Source organism: Lepus europaeus, chromosome 3 (assembly GCF_033115175.1).
Source record: "Lepus europaeus isolate LE1 chromosome 3, mLepTim1.pri, whole genome shotgun sequence".
Taxonomy (NCBI): Eukaryota; Metazoa; Chordata; class Mammalia; order Lagomorpha; family Leporidae; genus Lepus; species Lepus europaeus.
Window position 1 is genome coordinate 109,583,005 of NC_084829.1, and position 22,917 is coordinate 109,605,921.

Genomic DNA, 22,917 nt, shown 5'->3' on the forward strand with positions numbered 1-22,917 from the left:
GGCTACAGATGGACAAACTGCAGAAATACAAGGAGTGGTGGCATCTATGGGGGAAAGTGCAAGGTGGTGACTGTGGCAGTGGGAAGGGGCCAGGAAAAACACCTACATCACAGACAGTGCATGGATAAACAGGGAACAAAATCTCACCACTTCCCAGAGCTTACAATGGCATTTTAAACAACAGTGACGTACCACGTACCCCAGCTGCAGTGGTTGGTCTGCCACCACAGGAAGTGTTCTAATAAGAACACTCTTCAGCCCAGATCCATTAAACCTGGCATCCATGTGAGAACGAGGCAGGGGAAGCCATTAATGAGCTTTTCACAGGTAGCTGAGAAGACTCTAAATGAATGCCTGACAAACATTACCTGTTGGAGGCTGTTGTGTCTTTTGTTAAAGAAATGATTCAAGTATCAGAAAACATTTCCCGAAGCGTCTGTTCAATCATCCTTTTGAAGGACATGCATACAGAGGCTGTCACTGAATTGTCATGTGAAATCATTACTTTAGGACCTGAAGTCTGAGACAGAACCCTCCTGCAAGCCAAGGGGCTTCCTCAGATGATGCTAATACAAAGTGAACAAAATGAATGCATAGTGAGGAAGGCATTCCCAGAACCCATCTGGGTTGGGTGTGGCTGAGGAACTCAGCTCAATACTGCTTTGAGTGGTCAGAGACAGGCAGGTATGCAAGGAGAGAGGACTTGCTTTCTCTGTCTCATGCTTTCAGGTCCACATGGCTTCACTCGCCTTTCCCCTCATTCACCGTTGTACTCATCCAGGCTACTCCACATTCTTTAAAACATTCTGCGTTTTCTGTCATTTTTCACTATCAGTAACTTGGAATTATTTATCTATGGTGAAAATCTGGTTAATGAAAGCCCGATGGCAGAAGGTAAAGAAATAACTTTTTTCGGCTGGCGCCACGGCTCACTAGGCTAATCCTTTGCCTGCGGCGCCAGCACCCCAGGTTCTAGTCCCAGTTAGGGCACTGGATTCTGTCCCAGTTGCTCCTCTTCCAATCCAGCTCTCTGCTGTGGCCTGGGAAGTGCAGTGGAGGATGGCCCAGGACCTTGGGCCCTGCACCTGCATGGGAGACCAGGAGAAGCACCTGGCTCCTGGTTTCAGATCAGCGCAGCGTGCTGACTGCAATGCGCCTGCTGTAGTGGCCACTTGCGGGGTGAACCAACGGAAAAAGGAAGACCTTTCTCTCTCTTTCTCTCACTGTCTAACTCTGCCTGTCCAAAAAAGATCTTTAAACATATACTATTCACAAAATACAATGGCACGGGCTGGTGCTATGGCATAGCGAGTTAAGTGGTCACCTGCAGTGCTGGCATCCCATATGGGTGCTGGTTGGAGTCCCAGTTGCTCCACTTCCTGCTGCTCTAGCTCCCTGCTGGTGTGACTGGGAGGGCAGTGGAAGATGGTCCAAGTCTTTGGGCCACCTGCTACCCACATGGGAGACCTAGATGAAGCTCCCGGCTCCTGGCTTCGGCCTGGCCCAGCCTTGGCTGTTGTGGACATTTGGGGAGTGAACCAGTAGATGCAAGATCCCCTCCCCCCTCTCTCTCCCTCTCAAATAAATAAATAAATCCTTAAAAAAAAATACAATGGCAGTTCCTAAAACACTCTAGGGTGGTTATCAAACTTAAATCATGTGCATCCATGGAGAATAAATCAAGTGCTAGCAGAACATTACAGGTGCTCAATGTCCAGCAATATGCCAGCCAGGCATTGCAGATTCCACTACCCTGCCTCCAGGGTCTGTCTAAATGTCTGCTAAGCATCCACCTTGTGACTGTTCTACATGCCATAAGTGGAAAGACAAGAAGGGGCAAACAATACTTTTGCAAAGGGCCTACAGTTTCTTGAGAAGACAGGATCCATATATATGGATTTCTAGGAGACCTGGATTCTAGTCTAAGCTAAATTAGTAACTTGGGCAATCATAAAAAAAACAAAACAAAATGAAACAAAACAACTCTGATTCTTGGATTTTTCATGTAAGTAGTCAACTTACAAGGCAAGGTGTCACTTATTAGGAAACAACTGAGAGGTACAAATGTTCATTGTAAGAGAATGAAGAGACTGGGAGAAATCTTTCCAGAGGTGAGACTCTAGCCGGCCTTTCACAAATGAACTATAAAAGGAAAGAAGCATCAGGCCAGACACATATTCTGCACTAGTGAGATAACAAATGCATATCTGGCTCATCAAGTCTTAGCAGAGTGGGAGAGGAGGTGAGCCAGGTTGACTGAGGAAGAATGGGAGACTGTGTAAGTCCAGGCTGAGGAATCCAGTCTTTCTGCTCTTATTCACCAGGTTCCTAGCCAAGGGATAAGGAGAAAGAACCAGGATCTACAACAACTGCCTATCCGTTTTGCCAAGGATCAACAATTCCTCACTCAGTCTAGGAAAGTATGGGAGTAAAACAACTATTATTTGCAAACTGTGGGAGAGCCTGAAGATAGGACATATCAAGAGGACATGGAGCAGGCGAAGGTATACACAAAGGACAGCCACAGAAGGACATTTTCATGGGTAGAAGATAGAAAATGATGGAATGTTGGAGTTGATCAGTAACTCTGGAGTTTTGCAACAAGGCACCATGTTTTACAACGAAGTATCATGTTTGAGTTTCTGAATAAAGAAAATCCACAGGACAATGAAAGATGATGTCCTCCAAAATCCTGGGAAGGCAACAAGAGAAACAATTAACAGAAATCAGCACTTTTTCAAGTATCTTTGTACATGCCTAAGTCTAAGCCACGTAGCACATCATTTCTGGGATAAAATGAAAATGAAATTGAAATAAAAATAACATTTTAGATTATTTGAAGTTGTTACTGCTTCTGAAGAGACACAGCATTTGTATGGAAATGATCGAATTTCTTGGTGTTTATGTACCTCTTCAGCAGAATGTAAATGGGGCAGGATTTCACAGAAATACCGAATCAGTAACTTTTTCTGGGCATTACATGAAGAAAGGATTGGGAAAAGTGCCTTGGGCTTTGTTGTGGGAAAGGAGATCTGGCTCATCTCTAATTTTCCATTAAAGCCCTACTTTTCAATATAAAGCAGATGGAATCCTTACACAACTCAATGAAAAAACCTACTATTCCTGGGTCCCCCAAGATGGAAGCTCTAAAAATGTCCTCATCAGATGAAACCCCAGCAGCACGGCGCAGAGGAGCAGCTACTTGGAAACCGCTGAGAGCCAAGCAGGCAGGGGTTTGGCTGTGATGGTCTTTTGAGCCCTGGCCTCCACTCGGGCTGCAGCTCCCCCGGAGTCCGATGAGCGACTTCTCCCTCTTTTCCACCTGCTCCCACCACCGGAGCTCAGACTCCCTGTGCTTGCTTCATTCCTTGTCCTCCAGAAGCTGCCTCTCAACCGCTCCATTCTCACTGCTGGTCCCAGATACTGAAAGGATTTCAATGTCTTCAAGCCTGCCTACCCCGTGCCTAAAATCAGAACGAGGCCTGGGAACACGCATTCTATAGGATCCTCAGGATGGCAATGCAACCACTGCTCTAAAGCTCTCTTCTGATTATGGGCTCAGACCTTCAAAAAGTTCATGGAAAACTGCATGGATTTCAAGATTTGCTGGTTTTTTTTTTTTTTTTCCTTCTTGCACCAAAACAAATTGTCTTTTAATGTCATTGTCCATGAACTTGTAGAAGTCACCTCGCATTCTCTGTCACTGTGCCAAGGTGAGTGGCAGAACAAGAGCCTGAAATTTCCCGAGCACATACTGGGCACTGTCTCCCCCCTGACAGTGCACGCCCTCTTTGGAGAGGAGGGGCAGAGTTAGATGAAGAGCAGAGACACTGGAAGCAGACAGCCTGGGTGCAGATCCCAGCTGCTGCTCACTAGCTGTGTGCCCCTGGCTGAGTCACTGGCTATGCCCCAGTTTGCTTATCTTCTACATACTGATAGTACCGCACAATATGGCATTGGGTGTGGCACTGCCCAGTCAGCCAACCACAAGTAAGACACAGTCCGCGAATTGCAAAGAGTTTCTAAGTCAGTGACAAGGGCCAGGCGGGGAGGAGGGTGATGACGGGATGGTAAACCAAGTGGTACAGGAGCCCAGAGGCAGGAGTGAGGGGACTACTGCCAGGGAGCAGTCTCCAGTGGAGTTCTCAGAAACAGTGAGGCTGCACAGTGGGGTCAATGTGCCTTGGTTTCTCCATGAACAGACACCATGGAAGGAACTGCAAATGGAACACAAGTAGGCAGGGAACAAGGAACAAGAGCAGGGGTGAGTTTGGTGGTCGCAGGGCTCAGGCTTTGCCAGTAATTGGCTATTGTCAATGGGCAAGCTGCTCCCTGAGCCTTGGTCTTCCCATCTGACTAATGGGGATAATATAATAGTAACTCCCTCACAGAGCTGTTGGGATGAAAGAAGTGACCGTGCATGAAGCACTTAACACAGTCCTCTGGTGTCCAAGCGGTGCGGCTCGAGGTTGTGTGTTTATGAGGGCAGGATATGCCATGACCTCTCCTTCCTAAGAAGACCTGGGCCCCGCTCCACGGCCAGAGAGAGGCGCGGAGCAGGCCACTCGGACGGCAGGCTGAGGGGACTGGGACCGCGCTCTCATCCGGATATTACAACAACTCCGAGTCTTACGGACGTTGTTAAAGTTTCATGAGTCAGTGAGCATTATCTTTTCTTCCCACGTTTTTATTAGCCCATAAATCCAGTTCAATTTATACCTTTCTAGGATTACTGCGTTCTAATCAAGTCCAAAGTGCCACGGATCCTCAGTTGTCTGTACTGCACGTCACCCCCGAGTCCATTTGGAAAACACTGTTCAGGTTACTTGTGTGTCTTAGGAGCTAAAAATTAGATTCGCTCGACTAAAAACACTCAAAAATGATTATGTTCCTCCAAATAAACCGAATCACCCTTTTTTCATAGGAACCAAGTCATAACCCCAGGGTTTTTTTTCTTACAGTGGAGTTCACTCTTATCTTTAGTGTCATGATGACATTCTGAAGGCAAACTCAAGGGATTACATTGCTAATTGGAGAATATTCTAGGTATCTGACTAAAACAAAGAGACCATTTGGTAAGGCTTCCATGCTTTCATGTTTTTGATGGAAGATTTGCTTAACAATGCAGTTTTCAATCATACCATGTAAACGAATTTCCTATCTTTTCAATAATTCTTAATCTAGAATAGACAATCACCCAAATCTGTAAGACACTGCAAATTTCCTTACAAATACACAATACATTTTCATCTTTTTTCCCTAAGCAACATATGAATATATGAGAGATACCCTCTTCAGAAATTTCATGAAGAATGGAATTAAAAGATAAGTCTAGGGGCCAGTGCTGTGGCATAGTAGGTTAAGCCTCTGAATGGGTGCTGGCATCCCATATGGACGCTGGTTCAAGTGCTATCTGTTCCACTTCCAATCTAGCTTCCTGCTCTTCTGCCTGGGAAAGCAAAAGATGGCCCAAGTGCTTGGGCCCCTGCACCCTTGTGGGAGGCTCACCTGGATCCTGGCTTCAGATCAGCCCAGCTCTGCCTTGTGGCCATTTGGGGAGTGAACCAGCAGATGGAAGACTTTTCTGTCTCTTCCTCTCTCTGTCTATACCTTCACCTCTCAAATAAATAAAATCTTAAAAAGTTTATTTTAATGTAAAAAATTTTGGAAACTCATGTTTTTTCGTAAGCTTTTGGAAGACACTTTGCAGTATGTGTCTTTATGAGGGCATATGCACATACACATGTGTCCACACACACATCAACAACAGCAGAAGGGGCTGGTGCTGTGGTGTAGAAGGTTAAGCCTCTGCCTGCAGTGCCGGCATCCCATATGGGTGTCAGCTGGAGTCCCAGCTGCTCCACTTCCAATCCAGCTCCCTGCTAATGCATCTGGGAAAGCAGTGGAAGATGGCTCAAGTGCTTACGCCCCTGACACCCATATGAAAGACCCTGAAGAAGCTCCTGGCTCCTGGCTTCGGCCTGGCCCAGCCCTGGCTGCTGCAGCCATCTGGGGGAGTGAACCGGTGGATAGAAGATATCTCTCTCTTGCTGCTTCTCTCTCTGTATCTCTGCCATTCAAATAATTAAATAAATCTTAAAAAAAAAAAAAAAAAAAAACAAGAACAAAAAACACAGCAGCAAACAGCCAGCCTTTCCTATGTGTGGATACTGTCCTGAGTCTGATTTCACATTTATTAACTCAATGAATCCTCAAAATGGTCCCTACCCTAGGAACTACTTTTTTAATTTAAGATTTATTTATTATTTTATTTTGAAAGTCAGAGTTACAGAGAAGGAGAGAGAGATATCTTCCAACCACGGATTCACTCCCCAGACAGCAGCAACAGCCAGACTGAAGCCAGGAGCCAGGATCTTTTTCTGGGTCTCTCACATGGGCACAGGGGCCCAAGTACTTGGGCCATCCTCTGCTGCTTTCCCAGGCACATCAGCAGGGAGCTGAATTGGAAGTGGAACAGCTGGGACATGAACCAGTGCCCATGTGGCATTGAAGTCGGCAGCTTTACCTGCTACACCACAGTGCTGGTCCCTACCCTAGGAACTATTATCCCCGTTTTAAAGATGAAGAGAGGGAGGCACAGAGAGATTAGGTCTCTTGGCCCAGCTCACACAGCTGGAGAGCGATCAAATCTGTGCCCTACCCCTGAACCTCATCTCTCACCTGGGTGAAAGGATCAAAGCCTGATGACTGACACCTTGGACAAGTCACTAACCGCTCTGGAGTTCACGTTCCCTCCTCACATGGAACATGAGCATGTTGGGCTACATGATCTGCAAGCCCTTGCACTCCATGGTCTGTGCCCTGGAAAAACACTACAACACACGGTCCCTCACTGGCTGAATGGTCTGCGGGTTGTGACACCTGTTTCTGCCCTGGTCTAGGGGAGCAGCAGACTTCCAGACTTCTACCCCTTTATTCCCCTGATGCTGCTCTGGCCAGGTTCTGAGATCGATGGAGCTAAATCCAACTGCACTTTTCATTCTTCAGCTTGTTAACTCTGAGCTGCTAACTGCTCCCACCCGCCACCACGCCCCAGCCCACCAGGACTCTGTCTGCACTTCTCCTACTCAGGCCCTGGGCTCAGTCTTGTGACTGCCTGATCTTTCAACCCTACACACTGCCTGGGTGACCTCAACCACATCCATGGCTACACACTGTTTTATAACTGGCTGTCAACAGATCAATATTTGGGACCTAGTTCTCTTCCCTCACTCCAGACCCACCTATTCAACAGCCTGGGAGATGCTTCCACCTGGCAGTCTAAAGAGAGCAAGAAGTCCTCACGTACACACCCTGCCTGCTCTTGTCTCACTGTGCTGCTCATCTCCATGTCTCCTCCTAACCTCCCAAAGACTCCTTTCTGCCCCCTCCCCCATAAACTGTCTCATCCTCTCTTTTTTGCTCCCTTTCCACCTCCATTCCTTCCATTCAGACCCTCACCATGTTCCTCTGTTTCCATGACCACCCTCCCTGCATTGCTCCTGCCCGCCTCAGGTCAAGGGCCCACAGTGTGGCCAGTGATCCTCAACAAAACTCAGATCAGATCAAAGCTACAGCTCCACTCGCAACTCTTAAATGGCACTCAGGACAAAGTACTTACAAGAATCGTCTCAATTTCTCCTCCAGCGGTGTCTTCTCCCTCGTCCATCCCTCTGCCACCCACACTGGCCTTGAACAAGCAGCAGTTTCCCAAAAGGTCTGCCCATGCACCCTCTGGGCTGTGCTTTCTGGGGCACTGGCCTTCCTACAACACTCAACACTCGCCTTCCAGCTGCTCTGCCTGTCTGCCTACCCCCGCCTCCTCCCACCCCGTCTCTACTGGGTTCACGCTTCCCTCCGTGTGCGCCCCTAGAATCACAGCATGTGTAACAGCGGTCAGAGATGTCCTCATCTCTCGGCCCACCTAGCAGGTAAGTTCCTAGGGGACCAAGTCAGACCTCTCTGTGCTCCTGATGTATCTGGGGCTACCACGTCCGGAAAATGGTCAATGTAGTGGATGAACACAGCCAGGTGAGCAAATGTGTAGACAGGTCACAAACTCACACAGGCTTCTGTGTGGACCACAGAAGGACTCAGCTTAGAACAAAGACTCACACAGAGTAAAATGATTTCCAGTATCAAGATGCTTTGTTTTCCCCTTTTAAAATTTAAAATTTTATTTATTTCCCAGAGAGGTAATACATGAAAGTCTGAACAGAAATGATGGATATTTTGTTATTTTAAATTTGGCCTTAAGTTCATTTTTCATCAACAGGAAGTCTCAATTTCCAATGGATTTTTCCCCTCTCCTCTTACAGTGTTATAACATTTTATAATTGATATCATCATTATACCTACATGTAGTATTTGGAATATCGACCAATGGCTGAGGGTAAGGGTTTTGGAATCCAGATTACAGGGCCTGGATCCTGACTCTGCTTAGTAGGATCCTGGTTATTTACTCAACATATTGCTTCTGTTTCCCATCTGTAAAATGATTCTAAGTGAAACCACTTCAAATCATTATTGTTGAGATCAGAGCTTCAATGGTGCTTAGCACTTAGCAAATGCTCAGCCAATTATTTGCATTTCTAACTACTCTAGTAGCCGGTGAGCTCCTGAAGAACGGGCCTGCAGAAACACTCGTCTCCACCACCCTAGCTCCCCCGTGCCCTGTACAAAACAGCACACTAGGCTAATGTTGGCAGAACAGATGAATACAGTAAGTGCATTATTAATTATGGGCACGTAGGGACAGAATTGCTCCAACAGTGTAGAGATCTGTGGAGAAAAGGGTCTACCCAGGACACAGGCAGCTCCCCTACTCTTTGGGGTCCTCCATGGACTTTGCCAGGATGCAGAGACACCAAGAGTCCAGGCAGCTGCTGATGGAGGGAAGCCAGGTGGGAGTGAAGAGGGGGCTGATGGAGCCTCCAGCCTTTCCCATTAAGAAGCTGCAAGGCCTCGGGACAGGGAGTCTCACCGGTGCTTAATTTCGCCTTCTGATACAGGGATGAGGAAGCTTTGTTCCGCCAAGGGCCACTTGGACATTTACAACATCATTTTCTGGCCAAAAAAATGATCAACTTAAAAAGTAGCCTGATGTAGATGTATTGAACTTCAAATCCAGCCTGTGGTTGTCTTGGCAGAGCCGGACCAAATGATTTCACAGGCTTTATACGGCCCACGGGCCAGCCGTTCCCCACCCCTGGAAGAGAAGGCAGGGCTGTGTGTGATTTCACATTACCCTCCTAGCCACTTTGGAAGCCAACACAATCACCAGATTAAAAAAAACACTAGGCCAAGAAAGGTGCTTCTGGAGTCAAAGAACCACATCAGAGTCAACACAGGAAGCACCAGATGACTGTGTTGCAAACAATTGTTGAGCAGGAATTGGCCCTTCGAAACAAGACAAAAAGCAAGTTTTTCCAACATGCTCAAGATGAAAAGATCTGAACTTCTAAAATCAAAAGAACAAAAGCAATGATGGGTGTCAGCTCTTGGTTTCCATTTAATTCCCATCAGCCTATAAGCTTCTTTTAAGATTTATTTATTTATTTGAAGTTACTTATTTGAAATGTTTATTTGAAATCAGAGTTAGAGAGAGAGAGAGAGAGAGGTCCTCCATTGGCTGGTTCATTCCCCAAACGGCCGCAACAGCCAGGGCTAGGCCAGCGCAAAGCCAGGAGCCAGGGAGTTTCATCCTGGTCTCCCAGGTGGGTAGCAAGGACCCAAACACTAGGGCCATCCTCTGCTGCTTTTCCCAAGCCATTAGCCAGGAGCAGCCAGGACACGAATCGGCACTCCTATGGAATGCCAGCATCACAGGGCGCGGTTTTACCCACTACACAACACTGGCCCGCAGTAAGCTTCTTGAGAGCAGTGAATGTGCCTGGTTAAGTGGCAGTGCAAAGCTGTTCACCAAAAATGTATTTCCTCTTGTTCTTTTTTTCTTCTGGGTACACGGCTAAACTACATATCCCAGGCTCCTTTGCAACTGTGTGGCCATATAACTAGCCCTCACATAAAGAATGTGAGTAGAAATAATACATGTCACTTCCAGGCCAAACGTTTCAAAAGCAGGTATAGCTCCTGTCCAATCTTTCACCTCTTCTATCAGCTGAACCAGGTTACAGTGGCAAGGTAAAGTCACAAGATAGGCGTGTGGGACCCAGAATCACTGCATGGGGGAAAACCACCTATTGCCCAGAAACACTCATTCTGGACTATTTCACAAGCTAGAATAAACATCCTTCACTTCGCAGCCACTGTTTGCAGGACTGTTTGTCACTGCTGCTAACATTAGCCTTGTTCATTCAGAGGCTGAGTGCATACCAAGTACCTAAGTCATGTTTGCTCTCTGGGAAATGAAAACACAAGGCAAAACTCAGCAGGAAATGATAGAAGGAAAGATGGGGTTCTTTTCCTCCATGCGTTGGCCAACTCATGGTGAAAAAGGCCACATGCCAAACGTAAGGCCTGCTGCTAAAGTCTGGAAGCAAAGTTGGAGAGGCCTCCGTAGAAGAAACAACAGGACTTCAGGCAAGTCAAATGGGGCAGGAGACCCAAGTCCCAGGAGAGAGTGCATACTTGTCTGCATTCAGCCTTATCATTAACTCTCTAACTTGGCCAACAGAGTTCAAGGTTATGGTGAACTGCCTTTCCTTCTTGGGTCTGCAACCAAACAACCCTTTGGTTATACAATCTGCTCATTAGCTCTGTTGCTTTTTTTTTTTTTTTTTTTTGAAAGGCAGACAGTGTGAGAGAGAGAGAGACAGAGAGAAAGGTCTTCCTGCCATTGGTTCACCCCCTAAATGGCCGCCACAGCTGGCGTGCTGCGCCAATCCAAAGCCAGGAGCCAGGTGCTTCTCCTGGTCTCCCATGTGGGTGCAGGACCCAAGCACTTGGGCCATCCTCCACTGCCTTCCTGGGCCACAGCAGAGAGCTGGACTGGAAGAGGAGCAACCGGGACTAGAACCTGGGGATGCCAGCGCTGCAGGCAGAGGATTAGCCAAGTGAGCCACGGCACCGGCCAGCTCTATTGCTTCTTTTTCTTTTTAAATCCTTAGAAAGTACAGAAGTAAACGTTTAACAAATTATAACCGCTCTTTCCTAATAAATTCTTGAAGAATAAACTTGAGATAGTTCTGCTATTTATAATAGTTAAGGAGCCATGCTTCTGACCACCAACGGGCCAGACCAAAGTTTTGATATCATCAGCTAAGTGTGTAAGTGCCAGAGCGGCTTACAGAATGGAATATAAAGCTCCCAGATTTACATGAACATTTCCTCTTTAAGAGGCAATCAGAAGGCTTATCAGAGTTCACTCCCCTGTGCAGAGACTCAGGTAGTTAAACCACTTCCTCCAAAAGCTGGAGTCCCTCCATCTGAAAGCATGGTACCCAGGGGGCAGGGACCGGGGAGAAAGACATGAAGGGTGGAAAGTACTGCAGTAGCTTGGGTGGTGAGAGGAAGGATGTGGGTGTCTGAAGGTTACTGTGAAGCAGGCAAGAGACAGTCTCCAGTCTCCTCAACGCCAATTCAATGTTTTGATGTCCCCAGGTACTTGCTTAAATAAAAGGGTGAAACAACATCTCTGGGTAGACAAGATCTCATTTCAAAAGATCAGGACAGTGGCTTGAGACTTGCAAAGAAGCAAGTCAGCTTGTCAACACCAATTTCATTGATTCAGAAACAAGATTCTTCTGAGCCCACACCAAATTCCTCCCACCCCAGCTTTTAGTTATCTACCCCACAAAGGGGGGTGGGGAAGCACACACGGAGGCGGGGAAGCGACCTTAGAGTAAAGCAACTTCAAGAAGGCTGGAATAACTGTCCTCTTACATCTAAGAAATCCTGCAGCTGCCAGTCAACACTACAAGTCTGTGAAAACACCAAAGTGCCCGCACCTGCCAGCCGGCATCTGGAGGGCATATATATATATATATATATTTTTTTTTTTGGTAAATGCGGATAGAAAGACTCTTGAGAGAAGATGGACTGCTTCATAAGCAAGAAAGGGAAGCCCCGGGGAAGAGAAACCAGAAGCATCGTGCCTATCCTTGGGTACTTTGTGTGTCTCCTCTATGCACTGAAAGGGCTCTTTGTGCCACACACACACACACACACACACACAGCGGGTCTGGGTGATTTATTGGGGGAAGGAGGAGCCAGAGGGGTGATTTTATTATCCCTCTCCTCAGTGAGTCCCAGCAAATCCTCTCCTGAGCCCTGGCTCGGTGGCCTCTTTTCTGGCCCAGTCCCCTCGGCCTGGCCTGTGGCCGCAGAGATAAGAGAGGGGAGGGGACCAAACAAAAACAGCCATCGATCCAGGGAAGTCGGGGAGGAAATGCAGCGAGGGAGCCGGGAGGGGAGGAGAAAGGAGCTCCAGGGAGCAGCAGGGGTGGGGGACGGGGGGGCCGGAGCCCAGGAGGGAAGGCGGGCGGCGGTGGCACTGGCAGAGCGAAGGGGAGGATGGCGGAGCGCGGGAGGTGCCAGGAGTGGGTTGAGGACGCGAGGGGAAGGCGACAGCCCCGAGGGCGGGGACCGCGAGGTGGAGTGGGGCCGAGGTGGGTGGGGAGGGAAGCAGCACGGGGCATCAATTATTAAGTGATTACATCATCCCCGACATTAAACAACACACACAGCCCGGTTCCCGCGGGGGGCCCCCGAAAGGAGGGCGGGGGCGGAGTCTGGGCCAGCCTCGCCCCCAGGTCAATTCCGATTTTCACACGGCACCCGCCTGCGGCGGAGGAAAGGGCCCCATCCCCACGCTGCCTCAGGGCCGCGCCCCGCAGAGGTGTCCTCGCTCGGCCGCGGGAAGACCCCCCGCACGCGCGCCCGAGCGCGCGCGCGGCTGCCCCGCTGGGCGCTCCGGAGGCGGCGGTGGCCACGGCCCAGCAGCCGGGCACCGCGGCGGAGGCGGCTGTGCGGGGGCGCCGGCGGCCGGGGGTCCCCGCAGCATCCCGCAGCCCCCCGCGCCGCATCTGCGGCCGCTTACCTGCGCGGCGCCAGGCTCCGGAGTCCATTCACATGGTCCTCTCCTCGCCGTGGTCGGGCGCGGCCTTGGCGGCTCTGGCAGCTGCCGGGTGGGCCCTGGAGAGCGCCGAGGGGGCGGCGCCGGGGGGCGGGGGTCCCCGGCCCGGCGGCCCGATCCCTCCCTGGCGCGGGCGGCGGCCGCCGGGCGGTGCGGCGCGGGCGGCGGCTTTGTGTGCGCCCGGAGAGTCCTGGGCGCGCAGGGAGAAGCGCCGCACCCGGGCGGCTGAGGACGCGCGGCTCCAAGCGCAGCCTCGCCCCTGTTCCCGCGGCCGGCCGGCGGGCGGGTCTCGGAGGCCTTGGTCTCGCGGCGACCCCTCCTCCTCTCCCGCGGCAGCCCCCTCCCCGCCGGCTCCGCTCCTGACAGATGGCGCAACTGCAAAGACGCGCCGCCGCCGCGGCTGCTCGCAGCGACTCCCGCTGATGCTCCGGCCCTCGGGCTCCAGAGGGGAGCGAGCAGGGGGCGGGGGCGGCCCCGAGAGTGGCAAGGCTCGCCGTCCTATCAGAGGGCCCCGTGGGAGATGCGAGCCTCAGCCATTGGTGTGTGAGGCGGGGGCGGGACGGCCCTGGGTGGGGCCACGGAGAGGGTTGAGCGTTACTGTGGCAGCGGCATCCCGGCGTGCGTGCGGGGTGGGGGTGCGGGAGGGTGCGCGGGAGGAGGTGCGGGTGTGTTTTAGAGACTGTGGAGCTGTGAGTTAGGGGAAGATCAGGGCGGGAGAGCGTCCCGGGGAATCGCGGCTTCTGCTTTGCAGAGGAATGCAGGTGGTACTACAGATTGGCACCTGCCACTCCTCCGAGACCGCGGGAGCCTGCGGCGGGAGAGCCTTGCCCTTCGAGGGCGGGGGGTAAGACGGAGGCGCGTTAGGCTGGTGACTGCAGGCTTTCCTCGGATCGAACTGGAGAAGCCCCAGAGAGCCCTGGAAACGCGCAACAGACGGCGCGAAAGAAGAGGAGACGAAACTCGGGTTCTGCCGTGGGTCCCCCGTTTTCGTGGACACACATATTCGCGTTTCTGGCCAAAGTCTGGAGCCAGTGCTGCTTAAACGAGGGCAGGGTTGGGCGACGACCGGGGAACTCGAAATCACAGAGCAGAGGTTTCTTTGTGCTTTTTTCCCAAATCATGTCTAATTGTAGACGTGGGTTGTCGTCGGTTTCTCCTGTGTTTTTCCCTCCACTGAGTCTGGGCGTCTGCTCGGATTTTCCTTGATGAAATAATAGGCGGGTTCGTATACAGCTGGGAGTGCATCAGCCTTTATTTCCTATCCAGCTTTTCTATGGCAGGATGTCACTTCATAAAAAGAAACACGTTGGCTTCCTGATTTTCTTTATAGGTAATTCCTGTTTACTGAAAGTTCTGCTTTAAGGCGTGTTCGGAGTCGTTCTTCTTAATGGTTTTGGCAAGAACCTTATATCCTTCCCTCTCAGCAAATCACGTGTTCTTAGAAATATAGTGAATCAGCTCCTGCGTCTATGCTCAAAATCTATACCATTGCTTTCCTGCACACTGCTTTTCTTTTTGCTGTAGTTTAAAATATGTCAGTCATTTTTGTAAACAAAAAAAATCCCTTTTTGAAAAATTTGCTAACGTTACACCATCCTCATTTTGTGAATGAGGAAACTAAAGGAAAGCAAAGTTGAGTAACTAACTCAAAATGATAGTATACAGTGGTGACTTTTTTTTTTTCTTTCTCCTTAAACAAAATGAGAAGCCATGTTTCAGTTGTGTCTACTAATTCGTTCCATCGTCCCAGGAAACAGAACGAGAGCTAACACTAGAATCTTTTCCATATGCTAGAACTCCAGCTTCCGTTTAGTCAAGAATCGCTTATCTCACGGAAAGGGGCTCTTCCTCCTCAATGCTAGCCTGTCATGATGTTCCCTGTTTGTTGTTTGGGGTGGAGATGCAGTTGTCCAAACCAATGGTCCTCAAACTTTAGTGAAGGCCTTGCTGGCACACAGATTGCAAGACCTCACCCCCAAGGTTCGGATTCCGTGGATGTGGACCCAGGCCCAAGGATTTGAGTTTGTAACAAGTTGACAGGCGTGCTAAAACGCTGCTGGTCTGGGTACCACACCTTGAGAAACATTGGCGCAGAGCTGGGCTGTCCAGTTTGGTGGCCACTACCCACATCTGGTTATTGAGTACTGAAATGCACTTCTATGCTTGAAATGACACTAGTGCAAATTTAGATGGCTGTCCATGTAAAAGACATTGGGCTGTGAAGACAGCATGAAAAAAAGGACTGCAACACTGGTGTCACATATGAGCCAATCCAGCTTTCAGTCTGGCTCCCTGAATGGACCTAGGAAAGCAGCAGCAGATCACCCAAGTACTTGAGAGACCTGGAGGAAGCTTCTGGCTCCTGGCTGCTGGCTTCAGCCTCGCCCTGCCCTGGATGAACTGATGAACAAGTGGATAGAAGATGTCTCTCTCTCTCCCTCTCTCTCTCTCTCTCTCTCTCTCTCTCTGTGTGTGTGTTTGTAACTCTGCTTTTCAGATAAATAAATAATTTTAAAAAGACAAAGATTAATGTGAAGTATCTTATTTTTATATTGGTCATATGTTAATAGTCTGAGTATACTGCACTAAAATAAAAATACATTAAAGTTAATTTCACCTGTTTCTTTTACTTTTTAAATGCAACTACTTTTTAAATGCAACAACTACATATTTGGTTTGCATTGTATTTCTACTGGAGAGTGCTGCTGTAGAGTTATTTCTGATTGCAGCCCCATAGTGCACTATTGGGACCACTGTGATGAGTCATGTCACCTATCCTTTCTGAATCTTCATGTTCTCATACACAAAATGGGTAACGCAAGAAAACTGGTCTCTTTCTTCCTATGAAAACTAAACGGATATGGAAACAGTGTATGCATACCTTCCTCCTTTTAGAGAAAAACCACAGTATACAGTCTCAGAAAAACCACTCTTAGGATATAGACCTCCTTAAAATTTTATGTTCAATCCAACCCATGTTACTTGGAATGTGGAGTCATCTCATTGTTTATGGTTTCTTCAAGAGGAGTCACTTTTTAGCGCCTGTAACTCTAATAGCTTTTTGATCTAATTAGTGAACAACAAGAAGAGACAATGCAATTAAAAATGACAGCTTAACCTACTCCTGTTGAAGACTTTATCCTGCTTTTTGTAATTCTTTTCTTACCTACCTTTTTAAATCTGTTGCTTGTCTTAAATGTAGCTTTAAATGGATTTGGCCTCCTCAGGAGAATTTGCTAATGATTTGAACAAATGTATAAAGTGCTGCAAAAGATTTGGATACTATTTCCCCCTTTTGATCTAGTCCACAAATCTCTGCAAAGAATTTGATTAAAAATCCACGACACTGTTCCTGGCCTGTCTGAGATAAATCACACTGTCTTCCGCAAGTCCCAATTTTATTTTCTTCTTGTGGGCAGCTATTTTATGAAGTAGAATATAGACATTGTTCTAGAATTTCTGCCTGAGTGGATTGCTGTAGGTTATTTTTATTTTTCTACTTCTTTCACTTGAAAATTTCCTCTTTCTATCCTAGTTTTCTTTGCTCTGTCTCATCTGAATTTCCTATTTTGTTGCCTTTAAGGTAACATTGTTCTTAGTTTAAATTCTCCTTTGCTTGTAACCAAAGAAATGCAAGGATAGTTTGTTTCAACTTCTTAACAGGTTGAGAGGATAGTCACACCTGGTTAGAATGTTCATACAAGGTGTCTGAAGGACAGCTTAACAGCACTTGAGGAAAGTCTTTTAAGAAGTGCATTCCTCTGACCCAACAATTTGCTTCTGGAAAGATTTGAGCAAGTTTTCGAAGTTAAACCTCAGGAGTAATTAAACACTGTTTGTAATAGTGAAACATTGGGAAAAGTCCATTAGTAAGGGACTTGGTGTGTAAATTATGTTATCTCTACGACAGAATACTATATAGCTATAAAAATATTGATGGCATAATTTATTGACACATGGAAATATTTTCACGATAAATTAAAAGAAAAAAGTTAATGAATTAATATTATGTGTTTGTGTATGTACAAGTTTTTGTATGTTAAGATATGTATGTGTGTGTGTATATCTAACATGAGTATATATTTCTATTGTTTTTAAGCCTGTCTGTATAGGCAACTTTCCTAGAAAGAAAAACATGCAAGTACACATGCAAAATATGTTTACAGTGATTTTCTCCAAGTTAGTAGCTTATAGGTCACATTTTTTATCTTTTTTTAATTTTCTTGACTTCCTGTGTTGGACATTTATTATGTTATCAGAAGAAACAAAAGACCTGATTTTAAACTTGTTCTTTCCTTTGCCTCTTTTTTTAAGATTGATTTATTTATTTAAGATTTATGAGAGCGACAAGATGGCGGAATAGGCAGGGAGCACACTATTAGTCCGGGGGGAGAGAAAGTTTAATATAAGTGGAGATACTGCAGGGTCAAGGAAGAGTAGGGGATGAAACAGCAGAGGAAACTCTTCCAGAACTAGTGATTCACAGTGGACCTGCGTGGAGAGCGTGGGAGCCCAAGTTCGGGACACCAGCGGCAGACTAACACACCAGCGCTGGAACGCGAGGTGAGCCGAACCGCAATAGCCCGAGACACCAGCAGGCAAGCGGAAAGAGGAGGCTAGAGGAAACGAGGCTTGAAACTCCGTGGGGAAAAGTTCACCAGGCTAACTAGAAGAGAGATAGGAAAAAAATAAAAAAAGTGACCGATACAGACACAAGTTTCTCTCTCTCCGCTCACCTCTCAAAGGCGAGCAAGACAGAGCAGGCGCCATTCTGGACATACGTCATAAGCAGGGCGACCTCAGGTCTGCACCGGCTCTGAGCCTAGCAGAAAAACCTGGCTCTGGGGGGAGGGGTGAAATAACAGGAGATTAGCATCTAACTTGGCAACCCAGTGGGAGACTGCAGAATTGGAGCCCACACTGAGGGCAGCACAGAGTCCCTGTGTGGTCCTTGGGAAAGAGCTTCCGATCTCTGGCTCCTGTGGGTATATCATTTGCCTGCTAACTACCTCCAATTACGTTCAGCTGTGCGGAATTACTTCCCTTTTAAATCAAAAAAAGAAAGAGAGATTTACCACACCTAACCTGGGAGTGTCATCTTGGACACACCCTCAACCCTGAGGAACCAAACACAGCTCTCAGTCCACACTCATCTCAAGCCTCTAAGGCTCCACCGAAAGCAGACAGTACACTTAATATAGAGCCATAGTGTAACAAGAAAAAACACCACAGTGAAGAAATCAAATCTCCAACATGCCAAACAACAAACACAAAAACCAAGCTAACAAGAACAAGGAAGACACTATGACGCCCCCAAATGAAAAAGACACCCCAATTCAAGATTATGAAGATGATGAGATCGAAGCAATGCAAGAAGCGGATCTCAAAAAATTGATAAGAACATTAAGAAGTTCTCAAAAACAAATTCTTGAACTACAGAAATCCTTAATGGACAAGATAGAAAATCTCTCTCGTGAAAGTGAAATATTAAGGAGGAATCAAAATGAAATGAAACAACTAGTGGAACAAGAAACTGTGATAGTGACGAGAAATCATAATGAAATGAAGAATTCAGTAGATCAAATGACAAACACATTAGAGAGCCTTAAAAACAGAATGGGCGAAGCAGAAGAGAGAATATCAGACTTAGAAGACAGAGAACAGGAAAGGAAACAGGCAAACCAAAGAAAAGAAGAAGAAATTAGAAATCTAAAAAATATTGTCAGGAATCTACAGGATACTATTAAAAAACCCAACATTCGGGATCTAGGAGTTCCTGAAGGCATGGAGAGGGAGAAAGGATTAGAAGGCATTTTCAGTGAGATACTAGCAGAAAATTTCCCAGGTTTGGAGAAGGACAGAGGCATCTTAGTACAGGAAGCTTATAGAACCCCTAATAAACATGACCAAAAGAGATCCTCACCATGACATGTTGTAATCAAACTCACCACAGTGAAACATAAAGAAAAGATCCTAAAATGTGCAAGAGAGAAACGTCAGATTACTCTTAGAGGATCTCCAATTAGACTCACAGCAGACTTCTCATCAGAAACCCTACAAGCTAGAAGGGAATGGCGAGACATAGACCAGGTACTAAGAGAGAAAAACTGCCAGCCCAGAATACTATATCCTGCAAAGCTCTCATTTGTGAATGAAGGTGAAATTAAGACTTTTCATAGCAAACAGAAACTGAAAGAATTTGTTGCCACTCATCCTGCCCTGCAAAAGATGCTTAAAGATGTCTTACACACAGAAACACAGAAACATGGTCACCAATATGAAAGAAGGTAAAGGAAAGAAACCTCACAGCAAAAGATCACAGGAAGCTCAATTTCTCTTTGACATAGAATTAAACTCTGATGCTCTGTTAAAGCAATGTGTTAAAGTAATCTATTATGTTCTCTTGATGTCTGTTAAATTCTAATTGTTCAAAAACAGCTGAATTTTTATTAAGAGCTCTGGGTTATTTAAATATGTGCTTATTTTCAAAAATTTGAATAATCACCTTGTAACAATGATCAAATTTGGTCTATGTTATGTCATGATTTTAAGGAATCTTATTTCAACCAGATATTTTGGATTTTGAGCCTTCTTGGCATTCTTGTCAGGCATTCAAAAAATCAAAGTTTCAAACAATCTGGTCTCTAAAATTTCCAGTAAATCCTGGACTTTGGTTTTTCCAGTTTGGGCCCAACTGAAAAAATCGAAGGTCCTATGTCTCTCATCTTATAGAGACACCAACTAATCAGGCTATTTGGATTATATTAGAAGGACTGTCAAGATGTGATGTGGTACCAGACTTTAAGTTTCTATAATGGAAAATGCTATTAATACAAATGTTTGAGAATTAAAAAGTCTAATGATCTTGTGTTACTCGACATGATAGTTATCTTAATGAGAAAGCCCCAGAGGCCCAAAGGGTTAAATACTTGTACAATCCTACAGGTGCTTTCAAAAATACTGTGAAGTAAGCAAGTGCCTCTTGTTGGTTGATGAGTTTATAATTTTAAACATGGCGACTTAAAGTGTTTTTTCATCCACAGTTATATATGATGTGCTGCTCATAAAACTAAAGCATTGTTGGTTCTGTGTTTAGCTGTCCTCCTATAGGTTCCTATGGACTTTTTCCAGCCACTTCTATTGTATTCAGTACTTTGGGATGGCTCTGTAAACAGATGAAGCCAATAATGTATTAACAGTACCAACTGAGAGAAAGTATGGTTAACTGAGGTTACTAAAAACAAAAAGCAATTCAAATCAATTGGCAATCTACAAAAAGAGTTAAAGATTTTAAAAGCTATTATTAAAATTGCTATATTGGTCTATTATGCTATATTATATGTGTGTACATATTGTATGTCCACATGGGGAAATTTTATTAAGAGTTTTATTTTAAATGGCTTATAGATAAGATTGTCCATAAATTTAAGCTGCTAAAATCAATCAAAGATACATTTTAATTTGTGTGACCTGAATCCGTGTATCATATGTTTTAGACTTGTTGGTAGAAAGAAACTAAAAACATTTTAGATGGTTGTGCTTAAGTTTACTGGCTAAACAAACTACACCATGTTAGACATTTAAGAGGTGTTTTCAAATACATGATTCTTAAAATTTATAGAAGGCATTGGACCTTCTGGTAAATGTTTTCTTAAGTTGTTATCTAATGGTTGAAACGGTTTGCTAAGTATTCATGTGATACTGCTATTGTCAGCAAGCGATCTAGGACTTGCTCCCTCATTTCTCTATTCTAAGCCAAACTTGTTCTTTCATTTCTCTATTCTCTTCAAGGTAGGAAACTAATTCTATTATGAAGGAATCTGTAGGATGCACAATTTAATCTTTAGACCTTATAAAAGAGATGGCTAACATTTTTGTATAATAGCATAGCCAAAATAAGAACTTAAATAATAATCTCATAGCTAGATTCACTTCGCCATCAGCGAAGTATACAGTAAGTAGAAAAAACCTCCCTTTCAGACCAAAAGGAATGAAAGTTTTAAAGTGAGAATATAATTTTCCTCATGGGCATTGTCTACCTTAGAAAAACTACTACAGAACATGCCTGTGACTATAGACTTGTAGTTCAGGCCACCGAAGATTAGAGATGGGACTTGGGCACTCCCTTGACTTGCATCCTCTGGTCTGCTTTAACAAAAACCAGGAGGAAAAGAAAGCTCAGCATCAGAAGCAATGGGTGGCAGGCCTATTACTGGCTGATCTGTACAGTGATCTGCCCTCAAGGAGACCCAACAGGCCAGTCCACTGCAGTGGCTTTCAATGTGGTAAGCCTGGGCTTCAGCAGAAGTCAGCTTGTGAAGAGCCCAGGCAGCTCTGCCAAGAGTTGGATCACTGGAAATGGACCTGCCCTGGAGTCGAAGGATGCCCAGGTCAGAGCCACAGATCTTATTGGCTCTAAGCTGAAAAGCCCTTCACTCAGCCCAACTTCCAAAGAGACCACTGCAGCTGAGGGTATGGTCAAGTAGGGTTAGCAACATTGCAGGCAGAACTGTAAATTTCTTGCTAGAGATGCCACCTGCCTTTACCTGGCCAGCTCTCCTCCCAGGCCAGCCAAGTAATGAAAGTCAACAGAGTGCCTTCCCCTAGGAGGTTCACACCTCCCTTAGGATATACCCCATGTGAAGAGATAGATAGGTCTGGGCCTCTGAATTTACAAGGCCTAAAGCCCATCAGATTATTATCAAGCCCCTTCTATCAGGTTCTATTTGCTTCTCAATCAGAAAAATTACTTGTAGCTTAGACAGCACCTTTCTTAGCTCCTCTAATAATGACTCTGTCCTTTGTTCTAGGCCCTGTCTAGTGCACTTGGGCCTCATTCCTTTGTAATCATAACCTCTACTCTACCACCAATGGCTCTACTCCCAACCTGTGTGTACTGATGGTCCTCTTCCCCACTTAATGCTGTATAATTGTTCAAACCTGGTAAATGCCAGTCTTAGGATCATTGGTTACTATCCTCACTCTGTCTTTTATGACCTTGTCTAAATATGATCAGAGTCGGTAAACTTGGAAGGCTTCCATAGCCTTGGCAACTCATGACAACAGCCTAGGATGGTTACTGGCGCCATAAACTAGAGTGTCAATTTGTTGGGTCAATAACAGGAGCCACTGTGCACTTGCTCCTCATGTGGGATCTCTGTCCTTAATGTGCTGTACATTGTGATTTAATGCTATAACTAGTATTCAAACAGTATGTTTCACTTTGTGTTTCTATGTGGGTGCAAACTGTTGAAATCTTTATACTAAATTGATCTTCTGTATATAAAGAGAATTGAAAATGAATCTTGATGCAAATGGAAGGGGAGAGGAAGCGGGAGAGGGGAGGGTTGCGGGTGGGAGGGAAGTTATGGGAGGGGGAAGCCATTGTAATCCATAAGCTGTACACTGGAAATTTATATTCATTAAATAAAAGTTTAAAAAAAAACAAGATTCATTTATTTATTTGAAAGGCAGAGAGAGAGAGAGAGAGAGAGAGAGAGACATCTTCCATCCACTGGTTCACTCCCCAAATGGCCGTTAACAGCCAGAACTGACTGTTTTTAAATACTCAATCCTCAGAGCACAGCCAATAGATTTGGGGCATGTTGGATCTACAGCTTGCCAGGAGCCAGCAGCAGATGGGAAAAATCTCTGGTGGGGAAGACCTTCTATACCCACCCCTACATGAATTCAGGAAACCAGGGAGGCTCCACCCAGCTTCTGAAGCTGGGATTCCGACATGATTCTGTTGAACACCTCTCACACTCACTAAATGTTGTCCATATTACAAAGTTGCTCCTCCTGCCAGAGCCCAGCAGACCCTTCTTGGTGTGTGGCTCCCCAGCTCCCTTCCCTCTCAAAAAGGTGGCGAGCAGGCCGAG

The 22,917-nt window shown here is 46.2% G+C and overlaps 1 protein-coding gene across 1 annotated transcript in view; it reads right to left on the reverse strand.

Annotated features, from left to right (window-relative positions):
* Nucleotides 1-13,102, reverse strand: part of FYN (FYN proto-oncogene, Src family tyrosine kinase) — a 218,190-nt gene extending 205,088 nt beyond the window's left edge. The window contains exon 1 of the mRNA XM_062186626.1: nucleotides 13,001-13,102. The gene's annotated coding sequence lies outside the window, so the exon portion shown is untranslated. The remainder of the gene's footprint in view (nucleotides 1-13,000) is intronic.
* Between the last annotated feature and the right edge of the window lie 9,815 nt (nucleotides 13,103-22,917).